This window comes from Dendroctonus ponderosae, unplaced genomic scaffold (genome assembly GCF_020466585.1).
Source record: "Dendroctonus ponderosae isolate FM_Combo_2020 unplaced genomic scaffold, Dpon_F_20191213v2 Dpon_F_20191213_1, whole genome shotgun sequence".
Classification (NCBI taxonomy): Eukaryota; Metazoa; Arthropoda; class Insecta; order Coleoptera; family Curculionidae; genus Dendroctonus; species Dendroctonus ponderosae.
Genome location: NW_026017110.1, coordinates 55,023,655 through 55,040,601, shown reverse-complemented (window position 1 = coordinate 55,040,601; position 16,947 = coordinate 55,023,655). Strand labels below are relative to the sequence as shown.

The 16,947-nt window shown below is 32.1% G+C and overlaps 1 protein-coding gene across 4 annotated transcripts in view; it reads left to right on the top strand.

The window, feature by feature from the left end:
* The window catches only part of LOC109537920 (tyrosine-protein phosphatase 99A), a 298,832-nt gene that overhangs the window by 181,479 nt on the left and 100,406 nt on the right, over nt 1–16,947 (top strand). The gene's annotated exons all lie outside the window — the stretch shown is intronic.

Genomic DNA, 16,947 nt, shown 5'->3' with positions numbered 1-16,947 from the left:
CTATTAATAAGGACCGAATCTTCAACCGCTTTGTTGCTGTCGTCAGCTAGAGTTCTGCCTCAATATGCATTCATAATAAAACTGTTTTGGATTGTATTTTAAAACTAAGTTTTTGTAACTATAACTGAAATAAATTCTGCCTGTTGTTCCTGGCCCGTTTTGGAAGCACCAAGTTGACAAACTCAAATACAATATCCACATTTTTCACGCAAATGCATATATACTGAATTCAGTTGATGAAAAGTATAATGGATAGTTAAAGTGTGTAAACATATTTGCTATTACAATTGATGTTAAGTGCTTTTAATCCATTTTGGACAATAATTCAAGTCGAGCGTCAAAATTTTTAGAAGGTCATAGTGCTCTTATGTATAGCACACATAATCAATTATGGTACTAATAAATGCATGTTAATTTAATGCACCCAACATAAAAATCAAGAGATTGTCATATCCTTGAAATACGGAGCTTTTACGTTCCCAATATAATTGGCTATAAATGAATAGCTGTTTTATGGTGTGAAGTATTATAGTGTTTTAAGTGTACAAATGTATAAAATTTACTTACTTTTCAATACATGCTAGATTGGTTCTTGCCACTGTAAGTATAATACTTCTTCAAGAAAGTAGTTAAACTAATTTGTCTCTGATAAGGGGATTAGCTTCCCGGCATGGATAATCATTTGTTGTAAAATTACTTATTAACATTAATGTCGTGCCATGGGCGGAATTTTTTTTGAAACATTTTTTTATGCGCGCACATTATTTTTTATATTTATTATAATTTATTGCTAAAACATGTTCGTTCTATATTGTAAGAGATTTTAGCGTCGTTTTACCAACACTCATATTTTTGGGTTTCATTTGTTTTTTCACTATAAATAGAGATTGGTACCCTTTCGTCACTTAATTTTTGGAAAAATAATAAGGGAATTTTATTTACATTATTCAACTCGAAATACAAGTAAGTTATTAGTTGTTTAGTCCAGAAACGGTACTAACAACCACGATAATAACATCCTCTAAATGGGTTTTTTCAACATCGAAAACTGTTCATTTCAAATCTCTATGGCATTTTATCAATAGTTGTCGTCACACTTTATCACATTATCCACATGTTTTTGCTATTTCTAGTTGAAACATATAATGGCGGTTTTAAAACATACAACTAAAGTTTACAAGCTTCAAAATTATAGTCAATAGAAACTATAAATTAGACCTACTTGATATAAAGAGTACCTATAAGTGTGTTTCTGAAGTTAAAAGAGTCGTCAAACCTACATGTCTCATATAAAAAAAACAATGTATTTTTCCGATTTCAATTGGCTTGTTTTATTTACATACTGACAAGCAAAGTTCACCAATTGAAATTGCGTTTTAGATCACTGACGTGGTGTTTGCAGAGTTATTTGGGTGTTTGCAATATTTTTGGAAATATTTTTCAATTCTCTTGACGTGATGGTATATTACGCTAAATTCTAGAGCTTATTTGTTCAAATTTAACTCAAAAACTATGTTGAATACTTTGAAATTAGCACCGTTATTAAAACAAATTATTGTAGCGGCCGGGGTAATACATGTTACTCCCCAACTTTTCAGAAGTACATTGTATTACAATATTGATTTAGAGTGAGTCAAAATGCTGCTGACAGTTTGCCTGTTCTGTAAGTCAACAATACATAAGCAATTTACTAGGTTTCTTGAAGTTGCCATTCCTAAATCTGTGTTGTCAAATAAATTATGAATGCTCTAAGTGTCCGACGATTTGCGTAAAGCTAAGTACAACGTTGCATTTTTAGGTAAATGTGAAATATGTATAAACGCAATACAAATTTGCTACTTTAGATGATTTTGTGTCTCGAGATGAAAGTTTTCGCATCCATTTATAGTATGTGCAGACAAATTTTTACGTATTCAAATAAAAGCTACTTAAAACGTCAGACACATTTTAATGCGGCATAAGATTGCTGTTCCGCAAGTCGCAAATAATGCTTACCTTGAAATATGGCTGAAAATGTTCGTCCACAATTCTGTAAGAACGCATATTCGTCTATTTTCTTAGTTGTTTTGCATGTAAGAACTGAAATAAATTCATGCAGTTTCTAGCCAAGATAAAATTGTTGCGCATCCAACCGCAAAACTTTAGGGGATGACAGTCATAAAATAGCGCGTTCGCCTAAGGGGACGTTGGCGTCACGAAATTAGACTAAGTGTATCTACTTGAAATTGAAGACGTTTATAAGACCAGACTTAGTAGATTTCTAAATCTAGCTCAAGGAGAAAAATTGCACCTAAAAATTTTCGAGGCCAGCAAGCTAATATATTTGTTAAAGAAATTAGCAGTATAGAGATGCGCTTCCCGTGTGTTTAATTAGGAAATAATTGAATGTTCTGCTCTCAACTTAAATGAATTGAAGTTGGGAGCGAAGCAAAAAATTATAAAATTTTTTAGCTGTTTCAATAAATTTTCTAAAGCTACTTCATTAATTATGGAATGTGGAGAAAAATGCACCTTGGCGACTTCCGACCATGTACATTTCATTTGCACAAGAAATAGATAAAGTATTGATATACATATAAATTTGTTTTAAGTTTTAAGAAAACATTAATTTTATTGATACGTTAAAAACCTGTTATACAATTTATGTGGACATTCCGTATATTTTTAAAACACAATTACTTAAAAATGATAAATATTGCAACCAAATATAATTTATTTACGCATAAGTCGACAGCTAACGTATTTTGCCATTGAATCGTATTCCTGTAGGCCAAAGCGAATACTGGAATAGTATGGACATGATAAGAGAGGATACTGACGTGTGTTTCTGCTTTCAAATTTATGAACGTATTCGCATATACAACACATCGCTGGTAAACCTAATTTAAAACATCTTTTTCGGGGATACAGACTGAACCCATGAATATAGACATAATGCTGAATTATAAATATGCACGAGAGATGGATTAAACAAAACTCCAAAATGTAGTCAAATGTAAATATTTTCATGAATACTGTTTCTTTCTAATTTGATGACATTTTGGGAATGCATATACACGTTAGGACAAAACTCTTTTAAATTGATATGTTTCAGCTTTCGTAAAACATCTTCAGCATAGATTTATTTCTTTTGCTTAAAGGTGGGCTTCAAGTTATGTAACTCATTATCCATTAGGACGCTTGCACTATTTGAAACGCTCAGAATTTGTAAATTTCTTTTATTGCCCTATTAATTGACTACTTTTCATAAAATACATTGTAGCTGCAGTAGGAATTGTCAATGTATTTGATTCTGTGGTTATCCTAAACCAGATGCATTTATTTTCGTTATAAGCAGGTTTTGAAGGATAGCTTGACTGTGAAATAAGATAATGGTATCATCTGCATATCCGTCATTGTTGAGTCCTCGCTTTTCTTTCGTGCTCCACCGTTATTCTCAGCCTCTGACTGCTTTTTGTGGTTTTAGTCTGTTTTTATTACAGAGTTCGTAAGTATAGTTTCTTTTTTCAATTTCCCCCATACTAACGTATCCTGGTAGGTGGCATTTTGGTTTATTCAAATTATCATGTATTGTTTGAAAGTTTGGCGTGTTTATAAGCTATCGACCATTAGAATTTCTTCCTGATGATTTGTTCACACACGGAAAACTTTTCAACCAATTTTTGACCGGCTCTCACAGTTTACGATTTTGATTATTTATTACGTCCTAAACCCATAATTAATAAATTTAACAGTTGCACTTATTGCAAAAAAATTTAACTTATTGCAAGAAAAAAAATAATAAACGCTCATCTCCTTATTACAATGGAATCTTGAACTAAGAAATGCAGAAGAAAACGTAGAATTTGACTGTAAAGGAAGAACAAAATGAAAATTTAAAATTAGATTTCCAATTGGAGCAGCATATCGAAAAATGCAAGACTAAAGGAAAAATGTGTCAACTATATGAGAATGTGCCTGATGATGGTTAAAAAATCAACGCATACATAATGCAAACACAGCCACAGTACCTGCTTGCAAATCTTTTTAGGACTAATCCCAGGAGGATAGAAATTATCTCTCAAAAAGTTGTGATTGTGTTAAATTATTGTTTTCATGGACATGTTGAGGCATGCTCAAATGCAAAGTACATTTCATCTGTCCTAACTCATTATCCAACAAACTCTCAAAAAAATTATTTATTTAACAAAATATTTGACTCAGTTTCCATCACGTATTCCAGTGATATTATTTACTCAAACAAAGTTCTCCTTACATAAATACATCAACCTGTTCAGAATTTCAACTCAAATATGACTTGGTAAAAGCGATCTGTGAAATTTCAATCATTTGCTTACACAACACGTCTTGTTCTTGTATAATTCATCATTTGCAAAATACAAATGCGTTTCAAAGTGTTACTATTTTATTTGATTTCCGATAGTTTCATTATTTGGGAAGAAGAAAATATAGAGCTCTAAAGGTTTCGATCATAAAGAAATACATTACGTTTTGTTTTAATATGCTTTTGACTCCATTAGAAATAATATCACATGCATGCCTGTGTTAATGCTAGTTTGCAGTGAGACGTTTAACAAATATTTACATGATTATTTCAGTAGCCGACAATTGCTGGATCTTTTTTTACTAAACATCGTGGCCGGAATACAAAGAGGTGTACATTTACGTTCAGCTAGTGAGTTTGAAATGGGTGGCATAATTCCATTAAGTAAACCGAAATGTCATTTGAGAATAATGTCAACAGTCTAAACTAAAATGGAGAAATCCATTGAAAAGTTGAAATAAACCGAAACCCTTTCGTCAAAGTTAAGTAAAGAAAGACCAAATAGATGAGTATGAGTTGAGGCAATTTGATAAATGCAATGGTATAGCTACTTATCAGTACCCATATTTGTAAATGTTTCCTTACTTAGTAGGAAACCTAAATAAAACTAGAAATATACCTCAGAAAAATTTGATACTGATACTTATACGAAAAGGGAAGTCGTGAAAGTTATATGTACTTAAAAAACTATGCAATTTGAGTAAACGGTTAAAGTTGACACAGTTGCATCTGGGAGATCCTTTATTTATCTATGTGGATTTAGGTAAAATTAAATTACGTGTTGGCGGTACCGAGCAAAATGCACGTGCTAAGTTAAATTAATCCTACCATTTGATTAATGTTTTTATTTTGCTGCTCAAACTTCTGTCTGAAAATGTTATATCGCGGGCGTTGGACTCTACACTATATCTGCTATGTTACATTTGAAAACAATCCATTAACATCGAGAATGTAGAAAACATAATAAAAACTGTACAAACAGAAAACTCCTATTTTTTACTCGAAATAACACCTAAATATTTATGTCATAATAATTAGTCTTTTACAAAGCTTTAATTTTATCTATCACGCTATGTTATTCACGAACGCATAAACGCCACAAAGCATTATCATAAATGTGTTTTTATAAAAAAATATTGTCGAGTTACATATTTGAATGGGTTTCCGAGTATAAATGAGATTAGCATCTTGAACATTAGATGTCACGAAGAATTAAACTATTATCACTTAATTTGATTTTTTAATCAAAACATTTGATGTGGTATATATATCGAGTGATAAATAATATACAATGGATATATTTAAATTAATTACATTTTCCACTTAGCAAAAGAATGGTGTTTCGAAAAGGTGCTGTTGTGACTTCCACTGTTGATGAAAGTGCGTTTCAACCCACTGTCGAATTCTTTCTTATTGCCAGGATCCACCATTCAACTGAATTCACATTTCTTTCCAAGTCATTTGTATTATTCCTTGGAAAATTGAGAAAGCGTGAAGCGGTCGGACGAACGGGCTCACTATGAAGACCACAAAGAACATTATCGATTAAGCCAGTCCAGATATTTACATGGCACTCATGGTGGAAATGGTGCAAACGATTCGCATTTGGATTGTTGTGGGTCGAAATAAGGTGATTTTAATATTTTGCCATGTTTCTGACATTGCATCGTTTAATTGTCTTCAATCTTTCGAAGAATGATGAGCATGTGTAATGTGAATGTGGGGAACGTAAAATAATAATAAAGTAAATACATCCAAACGCATAAAATAAGAGATTAACTGATTAATAACACACGAGGCGAGCAAATAGATATATTTAATTTTTTAATCACATTACTATAACTTAATATAAAAATTGTAATATGAAATAAGTAATCGGAAATTGCTGAAAGTTATTGACGGGAAATTTTAATGAAAAGTAACAGAACTGTTGAAAACTTAGAAAAGTGTATGAAATTGAGGATCAGGTTTATTGTTGTCTTGTAAATTCCAAGATACGAAGTTTTCGGAAACAAATTTTATTTCATAAACCCTTTAGACATTAGGTATTAAGAGTGCTCTCAAAACGGGGTTATTCTGAGGTTCTCTGGTTAATTGTTTGACCTGATCTTTATTCTGATCTTTTACTTTAATGAGAGAAATTAATTTTTCTCCTTTCCTCCATTTGAGTGCAGACCTCTTTATATCTTATATATATATACCTATATCTGAGGGCTGTGCTTCCTTTGATACAAGAAATCTAGAAAAGTGTAAGAACGTTGGAAACTGGAATATTCCTGCTTTTAATCCGGCGCTGGTTAGAATATCTAAGAAATTCCAACGAGCGGCGGTATTAAAGCCCCAAAATTTCACAGTTTTCAAACAATAGTCACGAAGGCCCAATCCGTTTTGAATATGGATATTTGTTTAAGCCATGCCGGTGAACGCATTTTCATGACAATTAATATATAAGTCAGTATATTTTAATGCCGGAAACATGTGAGTGGTAATTAGACCGAACGTGAAGGCAAAGAATAATAACATTTTTTATTACTTTCTTATTAATGTCAGTAACTTGTCTACTTGTATTTTGTTCGTTCAGTAAAAGCTCAAAATCAGCATCGTTTCACATGTTAGCGGTGGCTTAATTAACCAAATGACAATTTAAATAAAAGACTGAAATTATCCATTGAAACATAGCTCAGCGGGCTCTACCAAATTCTTCTCGACACATGTTGAACTGCACAGAGCAATCAATGGTGCCGTTGCCTAATTAAAAGTTCACGCTTTGACTGACAATTTTTGATCAATGAAATTTCAATTTCTTATAAACTTGTGAAAAGTGGAAACCCACCTCGTAATTTACGCAAATAACACTAGCGTGACAATAAAAGCCAAATATTTGGAACTACGTTCCAGCAACAAATAGTGGATTTATCGAATAATTATTTACATCATTGCAGTTTCATATATATCTCTCATTAAATTTATCTGGTGAAGTTATAATAAGTACGTTTATTTTATCTTTTCCCGTTTAATACTCAACTTTTTCTGCAAATTAATTTAAAATAGTACATAGTTAAACAATCCAAAAGCTACTATATTTCAGAAATTCAAATTAGTTTTTACATTTTGAATGTGGCTTGAAAGCTTGTTGCACATGTAGTTTTTACATAAACACATTGCTAAACTTCAAAAGTTCTTGGAAAGGTTAATTCGGAAACGGTTTTTTTTGATGAGGTTAATCCTGGTTTCAAGCAGCATCGAAGAAACCCTAAATTTTATGGTGCATAAATCACAATAGCTTAAATATTATATTCTGCTTTTGCTGCATTAAGGTAACCTGTATCTAGATAATCATATAAATCACGATTTCGGAAGAGCTGCTTTAATAAAATATTAAACATTATCTGCAATGATTTATAACAAGTGCTCGATCGTGAACCAACATTTTAATATTGACTATAGAATACAAATGTAAAATATCTGGCCTGCAACGAACGTGTCCTCTTAGATTCATGTTTTATCCCACACTGAGAAAAGTCCTGCATTTCTCGACGTAAGGGTATCCTTTATTTCAAAAAATCGTGCTTCAGAAAATGATATATTGTGTCACAGACTAAAGTCCTCGTTAAAATATACGAGAGTTTTCCATTTTATCTTCAAAAAGGTTGCAATTTCTTTTCAGACAAATCCCATGTAAAAGAATAGTTTCCAATTTTAAGGACACTATCACGAAACGTGGTATATCTTATGGGATAGTAACACTTAGAAATTTATTTTATTACACTGGTTTTCAATTCTGAAACACCACTGTTCTAAGTTTTTAAATGATCTGTGTCCGTTATCTTTAGAAAATACGTTTACCGTACCTTGCAGGTTTCGTTATAGGTGGGAACCCATCATAGATCTTTGTATTATATTGCCACAAGCTGGCCAAACATGTTCATGGCAGGTCAATTATCCTGCTTTAATGGGATTCAGTAGCAATCTGCTGGCTTCCAAAAAGCATCGTTTTTAAGTATCTACGACTAAATACAGGGTGTTGGCTTCAATATCTGCAGTAGTGCGGCACATATGGAAGTAAGTTAGAGTTTAAGCAAATCTAAAGCTACTCACCTAAGAAAACAATTAGTCTGTCTAAAAATATTCCCCATCAGAGTCAGTGTAATAGCATTAAAGATTTGTAGAGAAAATTTGTCTTACCGTCAGACCTCGATGCTCAACATTGGAATAATATAAAATCATAAAATTCTTCTTCATTTCCGCCCAATTGTCTTACAGTTTTGGAGGAAGTTAAATGAAATGTTCTATAACTGTCGGTCTTTATTCGTAGAAAAAGTTGCTCTCACCTCTGTTTTGTTTCTGATTTCCCTAGTGGGAGCCTTTCCATCAGCGCACCTAGAAAGTTTAGCCTTTTTAAAAATTGATCTATTGGAATATATCGGCTATCTGAACTAATCTACAGTCGGTTGCTGTAAATCATTTATGTGGGGTATGGAAAGTTAATTATGCTTAGAAAACCGTATAAAGGGTTTATTTAGATAGTTGTCAATTTATCTATTTTCGATTTTTAGTACTTGAGGACTTGAAGTTTTCGACATATTTGAACTTTGCAGGTCTCTCGTCTGTAGGAAATATAAAATAAATGGGTTCTAAAAGCTTATCGGAATATTTTTCACGTTTAATGTTATTGGTGGTAGTGTAAAATATTGGTTAAATTTTGCATCACCTTTTGGTAGGTATTCGGAACTTATTATGATGAAAGAGTTTACAAAATTATAAATTAGACAAAAATTACTGTGTGCATATACGAGTATATGTTTATTTGGCACTGGAAACTTCAACTGGCCACTTTCCCATACTTTGATATTCGGTTTAAAATACTTTATAAGCTTTCCATGAAATTAGTTTAAGCAATTATTTGAATAATTCGTGCTGAACCACAAATGATTTCCGTACTAAACTGTTGCTGCTCCAGACGGTGATTTCATACCTTAAATAGATTCGGGATTTGCATGAAACAAAACTTTGAGACTTTGCTGGTTTGTGTATAATCCGAAACTACCATAATTCTGCAACGAGTTAAATTAAACTTGGGTATTCATTATGTATTATATTATTCAACTTGCCCAGTCTTAATCCAAAATAGCTATAAAAGTAATCTGCTTCTATAGTATAATAGTGTCCGAATTCACCAAGAGCTTAAACAAAATTAAGTTAAATGATGAGAATAGTTTCTAATTAAACGACTTGTTGCGTCAATATTGATATAATTATTACTTGCGAAGTTCGTCAACTTGGCTTTTACTATTCGAACCTTCAGGAATTTTATTGGCTCCAAAAGTTACAATAATGTGTATAGCACGGGCTTTATTATGGCTTATTGAGTGAATGAAGAGTCGCTTGAAGTCCACTATACATATATTTAACTTACTATTGTTCAGTTCATTGTACAGCGATAGTACCCAATTGAACGTAATCTAAGTGTATCTTAACCCTTGTAAGGTGACCGACATCCAGCTTTTTTCCATCCGGAATTCCGTTCACGCAGTTTTAGGTCTTGTTACTGATGATGGTTATATATTATAAATAACCGAAACACGTCGTGTATGTTAAATACATTTATAGTGGACTTCACGCGACTCTTCGTTCATTCACCTAATATGTTATCAAGCCACTACCTCGCATTCAAACAAAATTTAAATTTTATTATTGCTATTGAATATATTCTCTTGAACATAAACCTGAATGATAATTGCCTTGCCTTTAGCACTTTTTGAACTTTTCATTTTGGACTTTGGATTTTCAAAAATAGTTTTGAACCGTTTTTCAAACCTTTCTAATTATTTTCGTCTTAACCTAACGAGTTATTTTTCATAGTATACAATTTTCTACAAGTCCATTAACCTCCAGCTCAATGTTTTATTACTTCCCATTATGCTCCTGGTGAGAGACTCTAATTGTGAGTGCCATGAGCAATTTCGATGGAAAACAAATTAACTGCATATGCACCATTTCAAGTATTAATTGAATTCACTTTCAAGAGAAAATCGAACGATTTAAATGGCATTGAAAGGATAGAATAGTTCTTCTGATTCGAAAATTATTAGCTATTTTTATACAAGAGAATTACTGGGATTAATTTGGGAATTTCAGAGAATGTGTTATGGCACATTTTTAAATAGCAGTCTTTAGTAACATGTTATTGATAATTAGTTTATTATACTCAGGATAGGACTATGCACGTAATGGGAATTACTAGGAGTTTGTAGATCTTTAAAGGTAGAATGAAATTGTTTCAGATTCTTCTGAAAAAATCTTCATAGAAGGCGTCCTTTTAATTTTACGAAAATTGATTACTTTCTGATTCTGATTACTGTGGGTTGTGGATAATTCACTTTGTTTTAGGGTGTTCTGTTCTTCTGTCGATTATTTGATTTTATAAAGTGAATTAAAATGTGATAAAGAATGTCAATTAAAATGTGGGGAGCTCTGTTACAACCAGCGAGTTTTTACGCGTGTAATTTGCTTTTTGTTTCGGTTAGTTTTTCGTTATAAAATAAACCTTTCTGGTTGAGCACACGATGTATGGTCGATTTTATTGTTGTTGCGTATGTGAAATTATTAAATATATATTCTACCACTTGGTTTCTTTTCGGTAAACATGTTACAATGATACTTGCAATAACCGACCATTCCAGTGGGATGATGCAAATTGCCCTTCAGTTTTATGCTGGGCATATGAAAGACAGAACCCTTGAAAAATAGTTCAAACTTATCATGAGAAAAAACTCAGTTTTATGCGCTATAACAATCTGCAATTGCTGCTTGATACGTGAATTTACTAAAGGTGAAGCTAAATATATTTATCACGTTGTCAATGACAGTAAATACTGAATAAGTAAACATGAGAAATACTTCTCATATAATATAAATATAATACGTTTTACACCAATTAGTTTTTACAGGAAAAATTATTTCCATGCATTACAGCCCATTTTCTGGCTATATTGCAGATTTAAAAATATTGAAGTGACTTTCCTACGTTGCATTATACTATATTATGTATGACTTTGCAACATTAACCTGTAGCCAAAAAAATTATCTGGTGGTAAAGTTCATGTCTATGAAACGGTTTTGGGTGCACCACTTTCCTTTACATTTAAGAAGTTTGAACAATTCTTGGTACTGTAATTTTGCCGAATTTTAGATGACACCTGTATATTCCGATTGTTATTATGCAATATTTGTACATATCTATTTGACAACAACTTTTTGTTTCATAAACCACAAACAGTATTGCAGGTGCATACACTTTTTACAAATTTATTTAGTCACTAAGTTTTATTATTTAAATGGTTCTATCCAAGCTTGAAATGGAAGAGTTTTGTGAAAATAGAAACGTTTTCTTACCTAAAATTGCACATTAAAGTCACCAGTGGTCATTATGAATTTTGCGTATCTATTTTAAAACAAAAAATTATCAAAATAGTGAACTGGTTTGTTTGTGGACATAATAGTTGAATCAGTTCAAAAACATTGTCAATTACACGGCGGGTGGTACAATGCAGCAAATAATTTTGTTCAAATTAATATGGGATGAAAAAAATTGACTCCTTTCTAGTCCTCGGCATGCAGACCTGTATTATTATTCTAGCACAATTTATTAAAAAATATTTTTGTCAATCCTGCCCTGGAAGTTAACTAGAGCATTTTGAGGATATATATTTTGCATCTCATCTAAAAAAATCTGTATACAGTAAATATTACATTTTAGGCCGGGTCTTCAGCAGACACCGCTATAATTAAATTAGGGCCGAGAAAAATTTAAATAATTTTCATAACAACCAGGTGGAACAATGCTTTCGGCTTTTATTCCGTATTCTCATAAGCTCATATTGTTGGCCACACAAGCGCGAATTTGAAATGTGAAAGTTAGCTTTTTAAGTACGATATAAATGCCGAAATATTTTTAGTACCTATTGCTATTAATAACCGTAAATATAATGTCAACTTTTAAACGAATATTTTTAATTAGGAAGTTTCTTTGGGAAACTAACAGTTCCATTAAAAATTATGGCGCGTGAAGTGTACTTTTAATGGACTTTGAAAAACTCTTCAAAGCCCAAAAAAATCAAGTAAGTTAGTTTAACAACTTTTTGTTTTATCTGCAGATTTATTTTCGTAAAGTTTCGAAACGAGAACCGATTGTCTTGCCAGGATTCATACTGATTATTTTACGCTTGCCTATTCTCATTATATCCGAAACAGGCAAGAGGAAAGTTTTATACAAATTGATGCAACTTTTACACGGTTTGATTAGCTAACACCTCAGTTAATAGGGTACACGTTTTGTTTGACGATATGAAGAAAATACAGCTATTAAAAATTGTTTCAATATTGCTTTGATAGTAGACATTTCCAAATTTGAACCCAAATGACTTTTTACATCTGCATTTTCTCAGTTTTATTGAAAAACTATTTCTACCCGACGTTTCCGTTGCCAATTTTATTTTGTAAAATTTTTCAAACAAAGGCTCGAATTTTTGGGATTTTCGTACGGTAAGGCACAACTTTGATGTCCATTTATGTTTTGTCTCTTAACGAAAAGCTTCAATAATACTATTAATTTTATTGTGGCTTAATCCGTAAAATGTATTTCGAATAATAAACGAAATGTAAATCTCGTTTACTACTAACGTAATTAATATTTTTTTTCAATTTCGGCACTCTGCATCAAATATCGAGTTTAGGAACACTACAAACGTGACAAGGGGACTAGTTCCGAGTTTCATTCGCAATAAACAATCCTTTGATGTAGCGCTTTTATCAAGACCGACAAGGATTTAAACTACCTACAAATAACGACCACAGTATCCCTATGTGATGTTTGCAGTGCGTGTTGTTTGTAGCGCTTTGAAGATCACCGTATATAGTGACGGACTAAAGCAATTCACTAGAGCAATCGAAAAGTTCGGAAAATATAAAAAAGTCGAATTTCAATAGAATTTTAGAGAAGTCTTATGGTGTGAATTGTTTCTTGGACATTTGGAAAAGTGGTATCAAGTTGCAAACTTTTGATGTCAGCACCTAAGCAATTTGTGTTGCTGACGTGCCAATCACAGAATAATCTAAAGGGAATTTAAGTCCCGGTTGCCCAAGTTTTCTTTAGGATATCGACATTAAGACTTATCTTTCGAAATTGTCCAACTTTAATATAAACCTTTACATCAAATAAAATAAACTTGTTTTATTATTTTGAGTTCGTGGGGCTGTATAATATTAACCCGTTACTCATATAAGAATGAGCGGATGAAATCAGAACGAGCCCGAGGGTCTAATATCGTCCTACCCTTCAGTTAAGTGTTTTCTAATATAAAAAGTAGAAATAATAGCAGCTAATGCTTAATTAAAAAGAAATATTGTGTTTATTTGATTTCACCCATAAAATGAAATTAAATCAAAACAATGTGCCTGAATACATACATATCTTTCCAGTTACACACATAGGGATTTCGATCTCTCTCTATTTGGGGACGTTTGAAAACGATTATTATGGATGGAAGATAGAGCGGCTTCATGTGAGAGAGGGACAAAATTAAATTTTAGGCGTCAGTGCTTTGAATGATGATGAAAATATTTTTTCCCGAACAAGGATGAGATGAAACAGACTAGGTCAAGCTTTAAATTGCGGCGCAAGTTTAGATATTTTATGTCGTAGCGACAAGGAAATAATGCGGAAGCCTACCGCAGCTTACTTTATTATAGCATTTTTAATTATATACAGGGTCAGACATTCACAACGGTACATAGTGAAGCAAAATAGCATTAATCCAGACATAGTATTGTGTACCAAAAGAATATGAACGTTTGGGTATTTCAAGAAAATCTATATATAGGACACATTTTATGTATATTTTTCAATTTGCGTCAATAATGACGCGAACTGCAATAACTTAAAATTATATACTAGAAACGAAATGAAATATTTTAGCATTACTTAGTTTTGAATTATCAGAAATACTGCTACAGTACACACCACACATCTGATTTTGATTTATCTGATAAGCGTGGAATTCCTATATTTTTTATTTATGTATTTTTTTATATGACTTTATTTATATTAGTTAGGTATTTTAGAGGATTTTTTTATGATGATTTATTCAAATACATTTTCATAGAACTGTTTGTCAGCGTACGTATTAGAAATCCATATTTGAGACATATAGATTTTGGGAACAGATTTTTTTGCTTGAGTTGCTGTATATAGTAATGTGCCTAACAACATGCCTTTAGTTAACCTTCCGTAAACGCGCGAAGTCCACGGTTTGTGATTTGTTGCAAGCAAATTCCCTCTTCTCAGAAAGCGAAAGTGAAGTAGCCCAAGAAAGTGACGGCATCCGAGCAATAAATTGCAACTGAAGTCGAACTGAAGGAATTACTTAAAAGCAACGATTTTACGTTTTCACAGGAACAGGCAGCGTTTCCAGAGATTAAGAACCGTTGAATTATTTTTTGATGATAAGTTGGACACATTTTCTGGTATTAATTTAAATCGGGAATTTGAAAATTTCCCTACTATTTTCTTAGCTTCTTTCAAAGTTTTCAGTAAGCCTATGAAGTGAAATTGAGCAGTTCTGTAATTAATTGTTCAGTCTCGTGGTAAAACTCAGGTAATGTAAGTACGAATTAATATGTGGACAGTTACAAAATTACAATTGAAAATTCCACTTTGATACTATGAAATCTTCTCGACTGACTAATTATGTAATTTCAAGATGCCACCAAATCCATAGATTCACAATTTCTGATTGAATAGAGGAATGATTCAACTTTTGAATCACTCTGTTGATTAATCCCACTTGGATGGAGAATGGAATTTTAGAAGCTCAATGTCGACAAGTCGAAATCTGATTGCCCAATCGATATTTATACTTCTCAATATTTTTTTATTTCTGCGTATTCTACTATATTTCTTATAATTCCGTTTTGTTATATATTTTCTGTGTTCTAGATATATGTATTTCAATATTATTTCGGACAAAGGAACAAAATATTGGAAAGTTTGAAATAAAAATCCGCATTTGTCCTAAACACTAAATAAACATTATTCCAGTATGACCTAGAACATCAACGTGAAATTAGTCTTAGGGTTAAAGTTCAAATAAAAGGCGATTAAATGTGCACTAGAAGATACTGTACTAGTAAACTTTCGCAATTTTTTTTGAACCTTAAAAAGCCATTAAAATAAGCTCATTATGGATTGTGTTTGTCATACTGAATTGGTTACAATATTTTTTTTGTTGGGATTCACGCAAAAGTGTCAATATTGTATTAAGCTAAAGAATACATTTTTACTTCCATCAAATCCGCTGTCTCATCGCTGTGGTGGCATCCTTTGTGTGAGCCCACAAAACGTACCCCGAAAGACATCATGGAGTAACAATAAAAGTAATACAGTTAACGAGCCTTCAATTTAGACAACGTGGGCGTTTTTGTGTAATAGGTCATAAAAAGCAATTTAGAAGGTAAAGTAAATCATCCCAAAAGACCTATTAAGGATTTTGGGGGTAGTAGACAATGGAACAAATTATATAAGGAATATACTTACGTCATAAGTGGTAGGAGTTAGATGAATTCATATACGCCATAAATTGCAAAAGTTTTGAAGAAACTATATTGCTAAACAACGGTAGCTTCACAAACATATTACAAATTATCAAATGCATACAGTAAAGTTACGTAAATTTTAACTTTGCATATTAATTGAGACACATTTGTATATTCCCGTAATTGTCAGTCTTAAAAGTTATTTGTTTGTACATATTATAGTTCTGCAGCGAGCTACTAATCAAAATAGAACGAATTAAGTTCCTCTGAATACCGTCTTTACGTTCACCTAAGACAGGAAAGCTCGTTGAGCAGTTATCCTTAAACTCCATCTCATGAAATTTTACGCTCTCGTTTATTTATGCCATAAACTGAGAAAGTTGGGCATCATTTTGAATACTGATTTTTCCTTACACCATTTAGTAAAGGTCAATCGGATTTCATCCCGTAACTTTTTATAATTCTGATAACTTAAGAAAGAATTTTTTTTTGGAAGAACGCGGAATGCGTAAGTTTTATAGCTCTCATGAAACAATCCTGGGATAAAAAAATCTAAAATTGTGCACGTGCTTTGATCGATGATTTACTATGAATGCATATCTTTGTTACACAATCGGTATGCCCAAGTGGTGAAGGTCCTGGATGAATGACAAACAGAGTTACTGTAAACGTAAAAACATCGTTAGCTTTCATCAGTATCTAAAAACATAGAAATATCTTCAATTTTTATATCACCATGTTAATTTGTCGCAGAATTAGCCTTAGTGAGAATGTCAGTTTCGCAAATTGACGAGGAATATATTTTGTTAACTGTCGATTTCACTTGTAAAGTTGGTTGCTTTGTTTAATTCTACCTTCTATTTTGTCAACATTTCTTCTATTTTATTAAGCTGTGACCGCGCGTTCGATCTTCCCGTATCCTTAATTTGAAATAGTTTGCAAACTTCAACGAGTGTCGCCTTTCGATAATCTACCATCATCAAATAGCAATTGCTTGTTAGATTAATTTATCAGTATAAAATCTCAATATA